At 35.1% G+C, this 16958-nt stretch overlaps 2 long non-coding RNA genes across 2 annotated transcripts; both read right to left on the bottom strand.

Annotated features, from left to right (window-relative positions):
* Nucleotides 1-1942: 1942 nt before the first annotated feature.
* LOC128669590 (uncharacterized) lies at nucleotides 1943-9295 on the bottom strand. The gene is made up of 3 exons (XR_008404661.2): nucleotides 8758-9295; nucleotides 7693-8455; nucleotides 1943-2569 (listed from the first exon to the last, which is right to left on the bottom strand). It is a non-coding gene; the product is annotated as an uncharacterized LOC128669590 (long non-coding RNA).
* On the bottom strand, nucleotides 4021-6973 carry LOC128669591 (uncharacterized). Its single transcript, XR_008404662.1, has 3 exons — nucleotides 6630-6973; nucleotides 5968-6538; nucleotides 4021-4943 (listed from the first exon to the last, which is right to left on the bottom strand). It is a non-coding gene; the product is annotated as an uncharacterized LOC128669591 (long non-coding RNA).
* Nucleotides 9296-16958: the final 7663 nt, after the last annotated feature.

The following is a 16958-nucleotide window of genomic DNA, read 5'->3' as shown; positions in this document are numbered from 1 at the left end:
ATTTGCTCGGAATCCTAGCTAGAATAAGTTAACCACGCGTTTTAATGTAAAAATTAATCTGGGTCTATAAACACAGATATAAGAACATTACTAATTCCATGACCATTATGTTCTTATACAGATAAAAACATTCAATGTTCATGGAATTAGTACAAAATATCCATAACGTATTGTAGCCACAGGGCTACAATACGTTATGAATATTGTTTTCAACTATCTCAATCCCATTAGTGTCTGTTCTCGAGGGCATTTAAACGGGCGAATGATTCGTCATATTGCGCAAAGCTAAAAAAAAACGCAGACGGCGCTAATGGCGGCAAAAAGCGCCAATTTTCAATATTGTTGCAGATTTACGGCCACTTATTTTGACAACAACTTATTTTCCCAATATTCCGGCACCCGAATATGCTACATTGTTGTATATTTTACAAGCGAATGCTTACATAATGAAAGGATTAATAGAGTACTCTAAAATCGACATAGCAAAAGGCGGCAAAGCTTTTGTGTACTCTGGCGGGACAAATGTGCAGTAATACTTCCTATTGGTACTATGTAGCTATTTGAACAGAAAATAATTTCATTGCTCAATCCTCCGGGTATTACTTTTTTGTCGATGTATTTTTATTAAAGGCAACACTAAACTGTCAAACCCAGATTGTCATTTCGGCTCGGCATCTCTGCTTTGTCAAATCAAAGTAAGTTTTGTTGATTGAGCGAAAGTAAACTTTCTTTTGATAAATTTCCAACTTTATATTTACCTTACGCATTATCTTTTCATCAAAACTCAGTTTGTTAAAAGAATCGCAGTGTCATTCACAAGTGGAATGGGAAAATCTACGCAAGTTGATGGCGACAACAATCCAACTTCGCCAGAGTCTGATCCCGCTAAGTTGCTGGAAGCTGCCTTGCTGCAGATGGATGGCATTATCGCAGGTAACACCTAATATACAATTGAACTCAATTCAATACTTTTACACTATATGTTTTTAGTTTTAGGTATTTACTATTTCATAGATTTGACTCATCCATGCTTCAGTGAATAATGGGGTCTTCATTTCTTAATAGTAACAATATTCAATTACAAAGGCAATTTTTGAAGTATATATTTTTACGTCTGTAATATTTTTAATGTAACCTACTGAAATTCTTCAGTTATGTCATTTTGTATTAAAAAATGGTTTGATTTGAACACAGATCGGCCTTACAATATATTAGGTTTAGTAAGGCTCAAAAGAGTTCTGTGAATTTCATAATAACAGTGTCTTAGATTGAGTGCAATATTAATTCCTTGATCATTAAGAATCGAGACACAATCCATAAACAATTGATATTGAGTAGCTGGCGGCTATTGGGCCATAGGCGACAGGTTACATAATTGTTTTAGTAATTGTGCTGCTCAGTTTTGGATATAATTTATATTTTTCACAATAAATGGAAAATATTTAATTCTAAATAACATAACATAAAATAAAACCATATTTTGTTTAACATGTTTGACAGAGATTGGTAAGTAACCATGTCTTTCATAGAAAAAGTTAACCATACTTTAAGCTAAAGTAGTTTTATCGAGTTCTGTCAGGGCCCAATGTGAAGTGTATTAGTGATAAAACATAATTTAGTAAAACTTTTATGAATAACAGAGTAAGTGTGTACAGTCAGCATCACATCAAGCTATGTAAATTCATTGTTATTACCACCAGTTGTTGCACATACTTTATATTTCACATTGTGAATTTATTGTCTTGTATTTAACCAATCAATTGAGGAGAATCGAGACACAATTTACCATTTCAACAAGAAATAGTTGAGTTTGGTGGTTACTAAAGTACTTACATACATGCACATGTTATTGTCACACTGTTTCTCATGTGGCAGAGACCAGGGCTTACATGCTGACTCCTGCCAATTTATGATGCATACATTTTCCTATGAATGAAAACACACAGCATATGTTTTCAGCACTCAAAGTATTAAATTAAAATAATAAAAAAAGCTTCTCATACTTATATGAATCCTTTTATTTTACTTATTTTCTTATAGTTCCTAGTTATAAGTTATATATCTGTTGACCTGCCCAGGGAAGCACATATTCACAGACTTAATTTAGATACCAATTATATATATTGTAGCTAGAATTTATAAATCATAGCCTAGCATCAAACACTATCATTAGGATATTTTTTATACATGTTGTCCTAGTGGGGTGATGCAAGTCACTACTAATAAAGCAATTAAAAATATATATATTTATATGATAACTCGCATATTACCAAAGTTATTTCAACATTTTTTTTACAAATACCCATTTATTATTTTTATAATAAATGAGGGCTCAAATTTTGTTAAGAAATAAGAGTTTTGAAGAGGAATTCTATATAATTCAAGTTCATATCCTCATCATCATATCTAATAGGGGTGTCTTTGTCGTGGGAGGGTGCAAACTGTTGAGCGCAGGGGAGGTTTCCGTCCGCTTGGCGCCAGTCCGCCGCCGAACGCTGCTCCGTTTGGACGTTTTGTCGGTTAGCGCTCTTTGCGCACGCGTCAACTCCCCAACGCAGCAGCTTACCATCTGTGTATTATACACGTAGATCTGAACCATAGTACCCACATTTCTGAACATTTCACAGAACAAACTTTGCTATTTAGTGTGGATTAGTACGGGGAGCAGGAAGTTTTGACTTTGATGATCTTTTAATTAAAATTACCCCCATAGAATAATTTTAACATCTTAATGATGTACTTTTATTTATATCATACTAATTTTGGGATAATATATACGATACAGAATTTCTATTTCCTTTACAGTTCATATGTTTATGCCAGGTAAAAAAGCTTTAAAAACATGAAATAAAATGTCATTTCAGCTTTATAAAATTTGAAGAGTGTAAAGCGGACTCATGCGTTCAAGCTTGGGGTTCCGTAGTCATGTAAAGATATTGGTATAACTTCCAACATATTTTACCTTGTTTGTTTCTTTATTAATAGGATCTATTCGATGTCCGTCTGTCCATTCATCTCAAAAAACGCATAGTGGCTTTTTTATACTGTGAAAAAATCAATCTTGTAAGTCAGCACGAGATAATCATGTGTCGCATGTTTTGAGATTTTACAAGGAAATCACGACCTAGATTGGGTATACAAACTTGCCGTTGACCAAAATCGTGAAACTTTAGGTATGCCACAGAACAAATATTACAAACTTATATTTCTTAATAAATTTCCTACATTTCATTAAATTATCATATACAAGTAATAAACCAAAAAAAATGCATTTTTTTGTCCATTGTAAAGTTAATTAATGAAGTAGTCGGTATAATGTTCTAGATTTCAGTATAAAATTGACGGTATTCACTACGAAGTTGAATATTTTCTGTCACTGCGGAACTCTAAAATTATCTAGAGAATGTAATCTCAGCCGGGTAGCGTCAAGATTAAATTTTTGAGGCGTTTCTTATCACGTCCATTCTCATCCTCCAAATATTTGCTCTGGGATTTTCGATTGTCGTCCTATTTTGCACGGTATATGGGTTTTTTGTTATATTGTTTCGTATATTTGAGCTATGAACCTTAGGTACGGTGTTTAAGGTATTTTGAACGGGTATGTTTTTGTATTACTAATTTAGGTTGGTTACACAAACTTTTTGCTTAAAATTTTTTCGTACATTTTTATTATTCTTAATTTAGTATAGCCTATTTTTGATTACCCTAATATTTTACCGACGTTCATTTACTTTCCAAATTTGTCAGTAGTCAAAATAATTTATAACTTCTAATATTCATAATGGTTTAATTATGTTTCTCACTAAACAATTAAGTACAAAAGTATAACGCCTATTCTTTATTGTGCAATAATCTTTATTTACCTACCATCATGGAGTAAGTGTAGGCTCTTCCCAACCTGGTGTGTGGGTGTTGAACTTGGTGTGTTCACACTCCTAACCTAACCGATACAGCTAGGTTTGTTATCAAATATGTTTTTGTTTTATTGCGGGGTGCTACCGCCCCCCAAACCCCCTGCTAGGTATCCGACTTGAGATTTTAACCTGTTGTAGTACATTTCGAAATTATATTTTTTTACATACATACATTTGATATGAGAATATTGTCTCGAATATTATTAAACTCGGTTACTGTTAAGTCTAACGAAATAAATTACAAACGATTTTTGGATGTCTTACAGTTGAGATTCTAAAATTGTAGTTAACAATTATAAGGCTAAATTTTAAAAATGCAGAAGAATCTATTAGACTAGATAATAATTGAGCGTTGTAAGTTTAGGCCAATAAGGTTTGACGAAGTGAAATTAGAAACAATAATTTTAAACGAATCAAAGGGGCACGCATTTTGAACATAGATTTGGAATTAAACTGGTACGTCAATTCAACTGATATAAAAACATTAATTCACGGCTATAGAACCGTGAATATAATAAGTACATGTATACCATACTTGCTTACATATTTTATTATATGACTACCTTGAAAATAACAAAAACTGGATCATATAAAATCGAAATACTAATATTTCATAGGTTTCACAGTTATAATAACAGAAAACATAAAATCTGCAAACCACAAAACACATACTCAGCTAAATAAGCTGCTAAAATATATAAATAAAAAATAATAAAATAGGGCTACCACTACCACTACAAATAATTAAGAACTGTAAAAGTTAATTATTAAAATTAAAACAATGACATGATAAAGAATATGAATAAAATTAGTAATTTAGTAACATACAAAATGATTCCTGTCACATTAGTCATTTTGTATGTTTTAGACACAGGAGTCCTGCGTCTAAATGAAATTAGGTCATCAATCCCCGTCTTCTTAACGTTTCGAAACATTTGTGCTCATAATTGCTTCAGTCTTCTGTTTGAAAAATTCCAGTAGGTACATTCTGTCAGTTGGACATTTTTCATTTGTTTCCCGTAAAAGGGACTGAAAAAGTTTTGCAATTACCATTCTGCTCGTGAATCTCTCTATCTATTATTATCAGTAGGTATGTATTGTATTCAACAGGTATCTATCTACCTATTTTTTCTCTTAGTATTCCTCTCGCTACCACACTCGCCTCGGCATTCGACCCCCTCCCGTGTCGTCTCTATTACACCGGAAGACTTTTCATTACTTTACTGTATTGAAAATTCCTGCTTTATGTAATGCGCGTAATACGTATTTTCATGTATACCATACCCGTGGCAGATAATTTACCTTACATTTATTCATAAGAGTTATTGTTATCACAGATATAAGTGCTCATAAAAATTTAGGTTTGGTTGCTAGAACACATCTCTATCATACATACATCATATTTTAATTTAAACGCGCATCCAGGCTATGCCTTGGAATTAATGAATATGCCTAAGAAATCTGTAAATGTTACGTCCAATCTTTAAAAAATTCTCAGTCAGCTATAAAGTGAAGGAGAGACCATGGTTAGTATTGTTGAAACGAAGAAGTGAAACAATTATAGTTCTTTCGAATTCCGTGATCCAAGTCCACAAGTCAAGACTATTAGTGAATGGAATGTGAACAGTGCAGTGAGGATCATCATGCCAGGCTGCTGGCACCTTCCCGAACACGTGACTCGCTGGTGGCTACTCGACATCTGCAGTCAGAGACTATTCGGCGAAGACTCCACTGACTCTCAAATACCCCAGCGTATGTATCTCTATGAACTTGAAGTGAATTTGGACTCTTTTTTTTATTCAAACGATCGGTGGTATCTGATATGTTTGTTTTACAGATAAGTAACTCTGTGGGAAAATTGTGCACTCGTAACGTGCATGTTGTGATAACAAGCTAGAAAAGTCACAGACCATTTAGAGAATAGTATACAAAAATATGTTTTAAAAATATGTGATTTATATGTTTTTTCAAAAATAAGTTAAAAAGCATGCGTGACATGTATAACAAATCCATTAAGATTTCGTTGCAATGCGAAGACATAATACAAACTTACCTTCGGCCTAAAGTACATTATCTTACTGAATTTACGTTTCTGATTCTCGTTTTGCTACGTGGTCTCTATAACGAAGGGTAAAATGATGAGGATTTTTTTCTTTTGTCCTCGAGGCAAAAGCGTCATTGTTCTTGGGCGGATGCAATTCACTCGGTCCCCGCGCAATTTGTGCGAGTAGAGTAATTTCGAAGAGATTTCAGTTGTCGACTATTCCATGTATAATGAGTCATATAGACTACTATGCTTATTTTACTGCTTTTGCTTATTTTTATCATATCCTTCATTGCTTTCGCTCTCGTATCTGTCGTTGATGAGTATAGGCAACCACATAAACCGTTTTTTTAATGACGCTTATAACCGATTGTCTACCTAATGAAATTGAATTTAATATCCACGAAGATCAAGTTCTGTTGATATAGTCTCTGTGATTGCTCTAATGTTGACTTCCGTAATGAACACCTGTGTAATTGATATCGCTGGCTCGATGTCATTTGCAGGTATCCGCGAACTGTCGATATCGCTACTACATACATGGACGGTTTTCCAATCAGTTGACATTGTGACACTGCATCTGCACAGAGAATTTGGAGTAACTGAGTATTATTTTAGACTGAAGCTGGTGAACCGAATAACTTTAGGTAAAAATAAAAATTTTAATTCACCTTAGAATTTAAGTTTCGTCAATATGCGATGCGTTCCTCGCAAAAAACTGGCATCTGATTTTGGTCAGCGCCTACATATGGAAGTGTTCACGACTTCTAAACCCGGTGTTTAGCTACTAACAACAACACGCGTATTGCAAGGCCTAGCAGGGAATGTGCGCGAGCCTCACCGACGCGGCCGGCCGTCCGGGCGAGCGGGAGTCGGCGCACGCTACATGCTGGCCAGTTTAACATCGTTAAACAAATCTGTGAAATGCGTGACGCCTCCTTACTAAGCAGATACGACTGCACAGCACAGGGCAGCGATCAATGCTTAGTAAGTGTCGACACGACAGACGATCTACACCTCCGAATTAAAAACAAGGCCCTTTCGTTATATACTCAGAAAATGAGAAAATTCTCATAGCGCGTTTTAACATATTGCCTAAAATTTTATATTTTGGTTAATAATGTAAATATTTCTCATAACCTTTTAAAACTGTTAGTTATTGTGGTTCTTTGCTAGCATTTATTTTGATATCCTGTATTTACTTTTGGCCAATAAATGCATTTTGCTTTCATATCTTAAGAACAACGTTATGCCGCGCCATCTATCGTAAAATATGGAGTACTAGATATATATGCAGCAGACATTTGCTTTCTGCGTGGTTCTTGGATATTGAGCCAAGTAACTTTTTATTTTATAATTAGCTGTTGCCCGCAGCTCCACCACTCCAAACCTAAGATCGCCTCTATTATAAAAAAAAATCTATTTATAATTTAAGACGATACGTCTTTGTTCAACTATTATAGGATCAGATCGTTTATACTATGTGCTATATGACGACGACGAAGTGCATTGAATTGTATCTACACTATCATGGATCTAAGCATAAAAGCAGCCAATAAAAATGTGTATAGCCAATAGAAGAGTGTTATTCTTCTGACACGAAGTTAGCTTTGATTATAGGAAAGTTAGGCCATACAAAAGAACAATATTCTTATTTACAATTTATTACTTTAGATGTATAGAACATCTAAAGTAATAAGTTGTAAATAAGATATTTTTGTATAGGTAACATACCTAACTCCGGAGGCATGTAACTCCGGTATCTCAACCAACTCGTTAATGTCATAACAACTGAAACTGCAAAGTTCGATTTTCACAAGGCATTCGCGGTGCTCTTGACTAACTTCCTTAATTTGGAACACTCCGCTTTAACTTCGATAAATTAAGATTCGACCTCGCTCCACTAGGAGATGTCACTATATAGATAAAGAGTTATGCGACTTATTTCATTTTGAACCTTTAGTGTTTTCCATTCAAACAATTCGCACCTTCAACACAATTTCTACTTTTATTTTAATACTTGATCGATGTAGGAATTTGATTAGTAAAATTTTTATTATATTCAAATAAAAAGTAGAAACATTATACAATTATTATAATACTAATCATTGGCGATAACCGAAGACGACTGGCTTCATGTGTCGTGTTTGTTCATTTCAAAATTGCAGGGTGCAATTGTTATAAACCCTAAATATCTGAATGTTTCAAATATTGTTTATTTCAGAAGCGGGTGGCACTGGAGTAGTGGGCACGACGAACAGCGGATCGGGGCGGTCGGCCCGCGCGCGCGCGCTCGACCTGGCTCAACAGCTGGCCAGCTCACTGCAGCATGCGATCCCGCCGCCGCCGCGCCCTGACTTCACCACCGCCAGCGCCATACTGCGCTGGCTGCAACAGAACAACAACACTGTTGCTCTGGTGAGTATACAGCGTTACAGGACCAGTGGCACAGCGGTCGGGAAGGATAAATATTACAATGGATAAATCTTTGCAGTACCTACAACAAAAAGAGATTCAATTGTCGAAATGAGAAAGACGCTGAATGTTTTTATATTTATTTGTTTTTATTCCGTTTTCACAGGCTCATGTTTATTATTAGCATCATTATTATAAATCAAAGGCTTTAGTGACCTGCGACACAAGTAAATACCCTGAATTATTTGTGTTTTAATACGCTAATAATGTTTCCCAATACTTCTGAAAGTGGTATTTATTTATTCGTGTCACTCGTTATTTATAAACGCGACGAGGAAATGCGGCTGTCTATCTAATGCCTTCAATCTTCATGCAGCAGCTTACCGGATTTACCAGTATTACTGTGCTCAGTGTTTCGAGCTCTGAGACTGCCGTCGTACTAAAAGCTTATATTCCATTGGATATTGTGACAAGAACGTCCATATAATATGTTTTATGGGTTATTTAGTTAGTGTTATAAGTTGAAACTATCTTACGGCTATAGCGACTAGGTATTCGTGTCGTCAGTAAGTATTATAAAATAGAGATATTTTAAATCCCGAACCGAACTATATATTACTTTTAAATTCCCAAAGAAACAACCTCGATTGAATAAAGCATCGATACCTATTTAGTTTTTTTTTTCATTAATGTAAGAAAATGAAGCCAACTTAAGTAAAAAACATTTTGCAAAAGAAACTGTAGGCTATCAATATTGCGAGCAGGTGCAGCTTGAGCCACCGCTCACAGTTTAAGCCCCAGCGCTCCCTCGCAAGCAAGAAGGGAACTAATTGCACACACTCGGAACTTTTGCTCGTCGATGTGAATCCACACGCACTGAGCGTTTTGCACCGGGACCTCTTTTTTGAATTTCACCTATGAAGAAATTCAGACGTATGTCAACATACGTCAGAATTTCTTCTCACTTATGAATTTCCAATATTAAAATCTTTATTTTTTCGATCGATCTAATACTATTTTGATGGTTAAACAAAATGACATATATCAATTCGCGCAGCACGGTGTGTGTGTGATGTTCCAGTAGTACTTAACTTGGTGTAACTATATTAAAAATACGTGACGTCCCTTCAAACATTGATCTTGTTCGAATTCAAATTCTCATAAGAAACGTATTAATTACTTTCCAGTTTAATAATATACATATGATGACGTGTTTGTCTCAATTTAATTGTAATTCTAATTGTTGTAGGTTGTGCTGTCCTACTAATATTATAAATGCGAATGTTCGCACATCACACATATGTATATCCATATAAACATTGTTACTCTTTCACGCAAACACACACATGCGGTACAATATACCTAAACTGAAATAACGTAAGGTATTTTTTATCCCGAAAATTCCACGGGAGCGAAGCCCCGGGGCGCAGCTAGTTTTTAATAAATTAATTCATACTGGCCCCTATTTATTTCGTGTTCAAATTGCGAAAATTCAGTGAAATTTCATTATGCGGCACATAGCATTGCAGCGGGTTGCGGTTTCATTAAACAGCATTAAACATACTCTATTGAACTGCAGGTATCGCTTATTGCGGTATTCAGAGGATGCATATCCCATGTGCATTCTCATCTAAACTCCTATAGATATGTTGGATAGCTGCTCTCAATGTTTGTTCCATTTGTGTGGTTTCTATAGTTAAATATGACTTCTGATTTTTTTACATACTTATAAAAAGATACTGTTGTATAGATCAGTTTCATTATACACATTTTCTTTTCTTTATCATCTTCATCTGTCTACAGCTTAGTTTTGATGTTGGAAAACAGTTTTTATTCGGTATATGTCTTGTTTCTTAACGAATAATACCTTGCTATTTCTATTTTCTGTTCTACTATATTTATAGTGTACGTACAGTAGCAAGTTGATAAGAGGCGTTTGTAGCACAAGGCTCGTCAAACAGGGGCGCGTCTTTGTCAGACCCGGTGGACGGGTGTCAGACCGCGGTAACTGGTGCCTTTTCGGCCCATTGAATATGCCAAGCCCGTAGGATGACTTCATGTAGTGTTCACCTATCTGTATTAATTCGTGTGTGAATATGACCTATTTCAAACTGTTATCTTTGTATTCGTTTCTCATTTAGCTCGGAAGGTCGGCTTAAATAATTTAAATTCCCACGCAATCATTGTACAATAAATATTTTATTGTGTCCTCTAGATTCATTAAGATTTCAGAGGCTTCCTCTTTGTCCTATGAAAGGCCGAGTGATTTAACTGAATTATTCAATTATCGGCTCTTTCGTTACAGTGTTAAGGTTGGTGGAAATAAATTAGCAATTTCGTTAAAATTAAATACTTTTAGTGCGCATGAAGCTTTTCCAGTTGACAGGTGAAATTATTGACAGAGGCGAGCTCAGTGGGGTACCAGGTGACACGTATGCGATGAAAGCGCTCTGTTTACTGACCAGCATTGAGCGCGCGATGAATGGATTGTATGCACCACTTAGGCATTCATAGCGGGGAACCACCCTCTGAGACGGGGTGACTAACCTCCGTCATAGAGCTCGGATAATCTAACATATATGTAGAACACTTTTCGAATAGTTGCTCGGCACTGCCTAATATCGGAATGTAGGTCGGTGCAACTATTTTCCCTGTTCATTTCCTTTGGTATCCATCAATCAAAATATGAATATGATTTAAAATACTTTTCAAAAGTCAGTAACTCCTACTGATCAGAATATAATCCAGTCGGGCAAAGCGTTCATACAACGATTACGAAAGTTCGAATGCTACTTTTTTACATATTGTGAGCCGGCAAACTGAAGACACAACACTTCAGATACAGGTTCTGTCTCGCAAACCAATGCTCGTATTAATTATTTTTATTGGGCGGCACCAGCGAATGAACTATTTCAAAAATAATGTAAAGTTATTCACAAATCGGTAGTAATAGCGATTGGTTGCAGTTGCAGATTATTGTTAAATTAATAATGCAATTAGTTAACTTTATAACGTGCCGTGGCTAAACGTTACGGTAACGAGGTGTACTAGTTTCAGGTGTACGGGAGTTCCATTAGCGCTAATTAGAATTTCTCTATGCCCGTGCGGCCGCCTTACAACATAATGCCTAAAGTGCCTGAAGCTGTGCGTTGTTCACCATACATAACACATACGTAAATACTTCCTTATGTGCCGACATTGAAATATAATAATATCGGTAGTATATGTGTGATGAGACGTGAGAAATATAAGGTGATTTTCAGATTGAAGTATGCTTTATGTCCGTGATCCTCGTGCATTTTTGAAAAGTTTGGGTTACTGTCTTGCACATTTTTGGTGTTTGTATTTACCTACCTAATTGCAAAATGTTTGCAAACTAGACTATGCTTAGACTATGCTTATGAGTTGTTAACGATGCGAAGCGCCAGATAAAACTCTCGAGGCAATGAATGCCGTTCGTCGTTTGTTTCTGAATGTTCTTGAAGGCGCTGGAAAACTCAATGTGTATGAAGTATAAATTAAATGGAAGTACATACAGATTTAATCGAATCATACAACTACGTGTGTTGTTTCAAATATCATCTCTGCAGTAATAGTATAAATAACTGTTTAGCTCCAAAATGCCGACTTGTACTAAACGGACCTAAAGAATTTAGCGATTTAGCGAATAAGCGAAATTCTTTAACGAATGTTGACAGCGAATTTAATTAAGTAACATTGGCAGCGACTGCGTCCATAGGCGAGAGCATTGAGAGCGATATTAATTAAAATATCGGACGTTGAAGTGCTCGACCGGGCGCAAGTTATGGCAGAATTCATTTCAACTACACGATTCTGAAGCTGAAATTCGCTGTCATTCATTTATTTATAACATTAGTTTCACTTCGAACTGTTCGTCATTTGCCAGGAAATTATGGAAACAATAAAAAACAATAAAGGGAGTCATTTACTATATTGTTTTCATAATTTCCTGGCAAATATTAGCTTTTATGTAGAGTTATTATAAATTAATATGTATAGGGATAGTAAGAATCATGTTTTTCAATAAGTTTATCATCAATCATCAAAATAAAGTTATTGTTCAACTTAAATGTGTGGTAATAAAAAATAAAAACAAAAAAACATTCTACTTATCTCCATAAATGATGACAATAACGAACTGCGATTGTTCTGCCACAGCTACTATGATTATAGAAATTAATTAGTGCATAATAAATTGAATCCGGTTCGTTAAAACTACGAGGGTTATACAGGAACGTTGAGCGCTGTGTGAATTATAATTATGAATGTGCGTAACCTAATTTCGCATACGTGCTCTGCTGAAAGCGGGAATGTTAAAAGCGTCTAGAAGGAGATAATACAGATACTAATACATAAACAGCGCTGTACTAGATTGACCAGATTGTTACATATATTCCGTGGATTTCACAAGTTAGTGTAGTAGAGAGCTTCCAAAGTTATAGTACCTATATCATCATGTTTATCAATATCCCGAATTAAGAGGAAATCCCTGTCCTATTTTCAATGACAATATCACTGAATAAATTACTAGGTACTATTGAGGGTCAATAAACTGAACAGTAAACTCTTATTACACATATCATACGTGATATATAAAAACTACGTAGCTACTCCACATACGAAAATAAAAACAAGGTAAAACCATCGAACTATGGAAACGGCAGAGTAAGTAATTTGTTTTCATGATTCAAAAAATATTTTCGCTCGAGGAATTTCTCTACATTCATTTCGGATAGGAAAATTCTTATGCGAGGCAGCAGCGGGTTGGTGAAATGTTTAATCAAGATTATTGCTTTGTGTAAAAATGTTTTTGGTAGTACGGCGGATCCTTTGTAAAAAAAAAAACAAGTAAACAAAACAAAAATAAAGATCGCAACATCGGTGGGCGTTGCGATTTGGTCGAATAAAGAATTTACAAAATGTTTCGACTTGTGTTGAGTGACAGTTGATATTTCTCGCAGCAAAATGTTCAGTAAATATCTGAAGGACATTCGGCGCCCTCGGCCTCATCAGCGCGGCCACCATAAAAGTAGGCTCCGCTTCCGGCGCCTGCCACTCGTTTCCGCCTGGGAATATCTTGAAATTGTGGAACAACCTGACCGATTTGTATTTATGTTCTCATTTCAAAATGATCACTTTATAATATTCAGACTAACTTTTTTATAATACCAATATAAATCTAAATGAAATCGAATGTTCCACAGTATAACAATTTCAATTTACATGGTATTTAATTGTAATTTTATACCCGATATGTCTATATGTGTACATATATTACCATCTATACAATTTTTTTATATTTTTTTTATAGGCGAGGTTGCAATGAATTTTGGTAACTTGATGTGCTGTTGACTGTACCTGTATCGGTACTCGAAATAACAAGAGTATATTTACAACGGCGTTGTATGTTGTATGCGGTATAGGTTTTATATACAGACCAATACGGAGGCAATTTGTTACGGGGAAATGGAATGTGAATTGTTATTGCATACCAACTCTGCTACAACCCCCAATTGTTTCCAGTCTGGTAACGACAGTTCCTATTTGTTTAGATTATATCAATTTTGAAGCAATTGTCCATTTTTAGGAAACTATTTTTTCATTCATTGAACTTTGAATACATTTTTGAGTTGATCTTGCTTGTTTGTTGGAAATATTTTGTGGGTCACTGGGAGGGTGATGGGATTTCCCAACAAAGTATCAGGTTTCTTGTCTGCAATTCCCTCGTAAACACCACGGATAACGAACATTCAAAGTATTTATGTACTTCATAATATATTTATGTAATTTAATTAAGTTCGTTTAAAATAATATATACAGTTATGCAGTTTCTAAGATTAGATTTCACCAAACTTTCGTAAACAACATTCCAATTTGATTAAGGATTATGCTATTCTTTGCGGAAATAATGAGAATCTCCTATCCAAGAAATGGAATGGCAGGCGCAGATATACAGTAAGTCAGTAGTGCAATCCCATTTTTTCTCCCGAATCCTAAGAAGTACGAGTAAACAATCATCCGTCACAGTATTTATCGTTGAATTTTGTTGAAAATAAATTAAATATTATTTCCAAACCTAAACATTCTAAATTAAACATTTATTAACCACGAAAGTAGTTGTATAAAAAGTCTATTTTAGTTTATATATCTGTGAAATCTTAAAAAGACGTGGTAAGATTATTTATATACCTAATAAGACTTGTAAAGAAATCGGATTTTACAGGCAGGCTTCATTGTTACGCGTAAGCCTGCAACGAATGCAATCGTCTGGAAAGTTATGCGAAAAGTTGTTTTAATTAAAGCAACGCTCATCGTGTAAAATGTGATGACTCGAAACTTTACTTAGGTTTACTACACTACAATTTATTTTGTCTCGTGGCATTATGTTAGGCTGTGGATCTAATAAATTTCATGTTGAATAGCTTAGAAAAAGTATTTTTATTTAAGTTTTATTGCTATTGTAAATAAAATACAATTTGTAAGCTTGTGTAGTTATTTTTTAACAACAAATTCGCAGCCTATGTTTGTCCTCGGTTCTTTAATACTATTCGAAATTTCATTCACATTAAATCGCCCAATCAGTTATGAACCACGACAGCGGCCCTTCAAATTTATAATATCAGTATGGATAATTTTCAACTACGTAGTCGAATAAATCATTTTATTTCAATAAATCAGTCAAATCAAGTTAGACGGTAATGACGGCGAATATGCCATAATTTCGGATAATTTGATTGTTGACTGTACTGTAGCTTGGATGTTTCCACTCCACATATAAATTTTCGTTTCCAAGATTAATATGATTCCAATTGGTTTATTTTTAAAGCAATGCTGCCTCAAGACTTAGTTTTGATGTTTAAATCAATACAGTATTGTACCTGCCGTCATCTGGGAGCTTCATACCCCATAGACAGTTATGTTTACGGCCCGCTCAGCGAATTTTGCTTGTGCAAAGAGTAATTTAAAATTCAGAGCGCCTCAGTCGCGCCGGAGACTCATTATTACCCTGTTGTTATGTGCTCTGCTGTTTTGACTTTTTATTTCTTACATTTGAAATATACTGATCATGAAGGTAATCTAGTGCCTGGTTTTTATTATGACTGTAACAAATAATCACAGTAGTATTCTGGCCAGAAATACAGTAAAATAGAACTTCATAACGAGCTGCTCCTATTTTATAATTTCTTGAAGTTATACAAAACGAAATATCAAATTGTAAAAACGGGTCACAAGTTAAAATTAAAAGCTTTCATCTTTCGTAACAATGTTCTGTTTGTTTAGAAATAGCACCGTTCAAAATTCAACACCATTAAATTTACTCCACTGAGCCAATAAAATTCCGTTGAGCAACACGGAACGCTTGCAACCTACATATCCAATGTATTACGGTCTTTATCGGATGATAATTAAATAGAACAGTGTGTTATTAACGCTAACAAGTGGTATTTATATCGCCGCCCGCCCAAGAGTCCATTTGCCGCCCACTGGGCCGCAGGGTGTCGACCCGCGGCGCAGCCCACGATTCACACAATGCGCCGACTAATTGCATTATGGAAAAAGTTTAGTGCAAAAAATATGCCCACTCTATTAAGTATAAATTTAACTACTTTCGTTGATCGTATAAAAGCTATAATTATTCAATTATCTTTTCTAGAGCTACGAACAATATTTATATGTCAGATCAAAATTAAATATTACCGTCGAGTTGAGTCGATCGAAATTAAAATCGTGATAACAATGTTTTCGAACCAATATCTAAACAATAAATGTGTTTGACCCTAAACAGCAACAGATTTTTCAGCAACCATTTTAAATATTGTACTCCAATTTACTCGTATGTAAATGCGAGAAGTTAATGTTAAGATGTTGATGTTAATATTCGAGTTTCGAAAAGCACTATAATACTTATGAGTAAAATAAATTTGTGAAAAGAATTTTTATTTAAACCTATTTATCTTCAATTTTCTGATTGGCTAGTTAAGGCTAGTTATAATACCAATATTTTATGTCTAAACGCTACTTCACTACGCCCACTGTGCGGCTTTTCCCAAACAATAATGATGTGAATGTGACGAACTTTTTAGTATGCCACAATCTTCCGTCGGATTTTATTGTGTGGAATACGTGACTGTTATTTTAATTTGTGTCATCGTCGAGAAGAGTTTGTGTGGTTTCCGTGAAATTTCTACAAAATAAATACACGTTTCATTTATTAGTAAGTCTGGTCGAGACGAATCGATCGCATTAGAAAAGTGTACAAGAAAATAAAATCGTCGTCTAGAAAGCCGGGTCGCCGAGCTCGCCGTCGCGCGCTGTCAACTTCAGGACTGAACTTGCTATTGTGTTTCAAATTTTTCTTTTCCGTACTGCAACAAGTTTAGCCACTAGAGCGCTAGCTCTATTAGGAACTACAGCTAGAAGCTGTAGAGCAGCTGTGTACGTATGATGTATTGTTTGTTCTTTTGTCTTCTTCATGAGCTTTTACCACTTATGTGCGGTAGGCACAGTACGTTTCCTCCTTCCATTTAGCTCTATCATTTGCCAGTTTACTTAAGTCTTTTAAC

Source organism: Plodia interpunctella, chromosome 4 (genome assembly GCF_027563975.2).
Source record: "Plodia interpunctella isolate USDA-ARS_2022_Savannah chromosome 4, ilPloInte3.2, whole genome shotgun sequence".
Classification (NCBI taxonomy): domain Eukaryota; kingdom Metazoa; phylum Arthropoda; class Insecta; order Lepidoptera; family Pyralidae; genus Plodia; species Plodia interpunctella.
The sequence above is the reverse complement of the archived record's forward strand: the minus strand, read 5'-3'. Positions and strand labels throughout refer to the sequence as shown.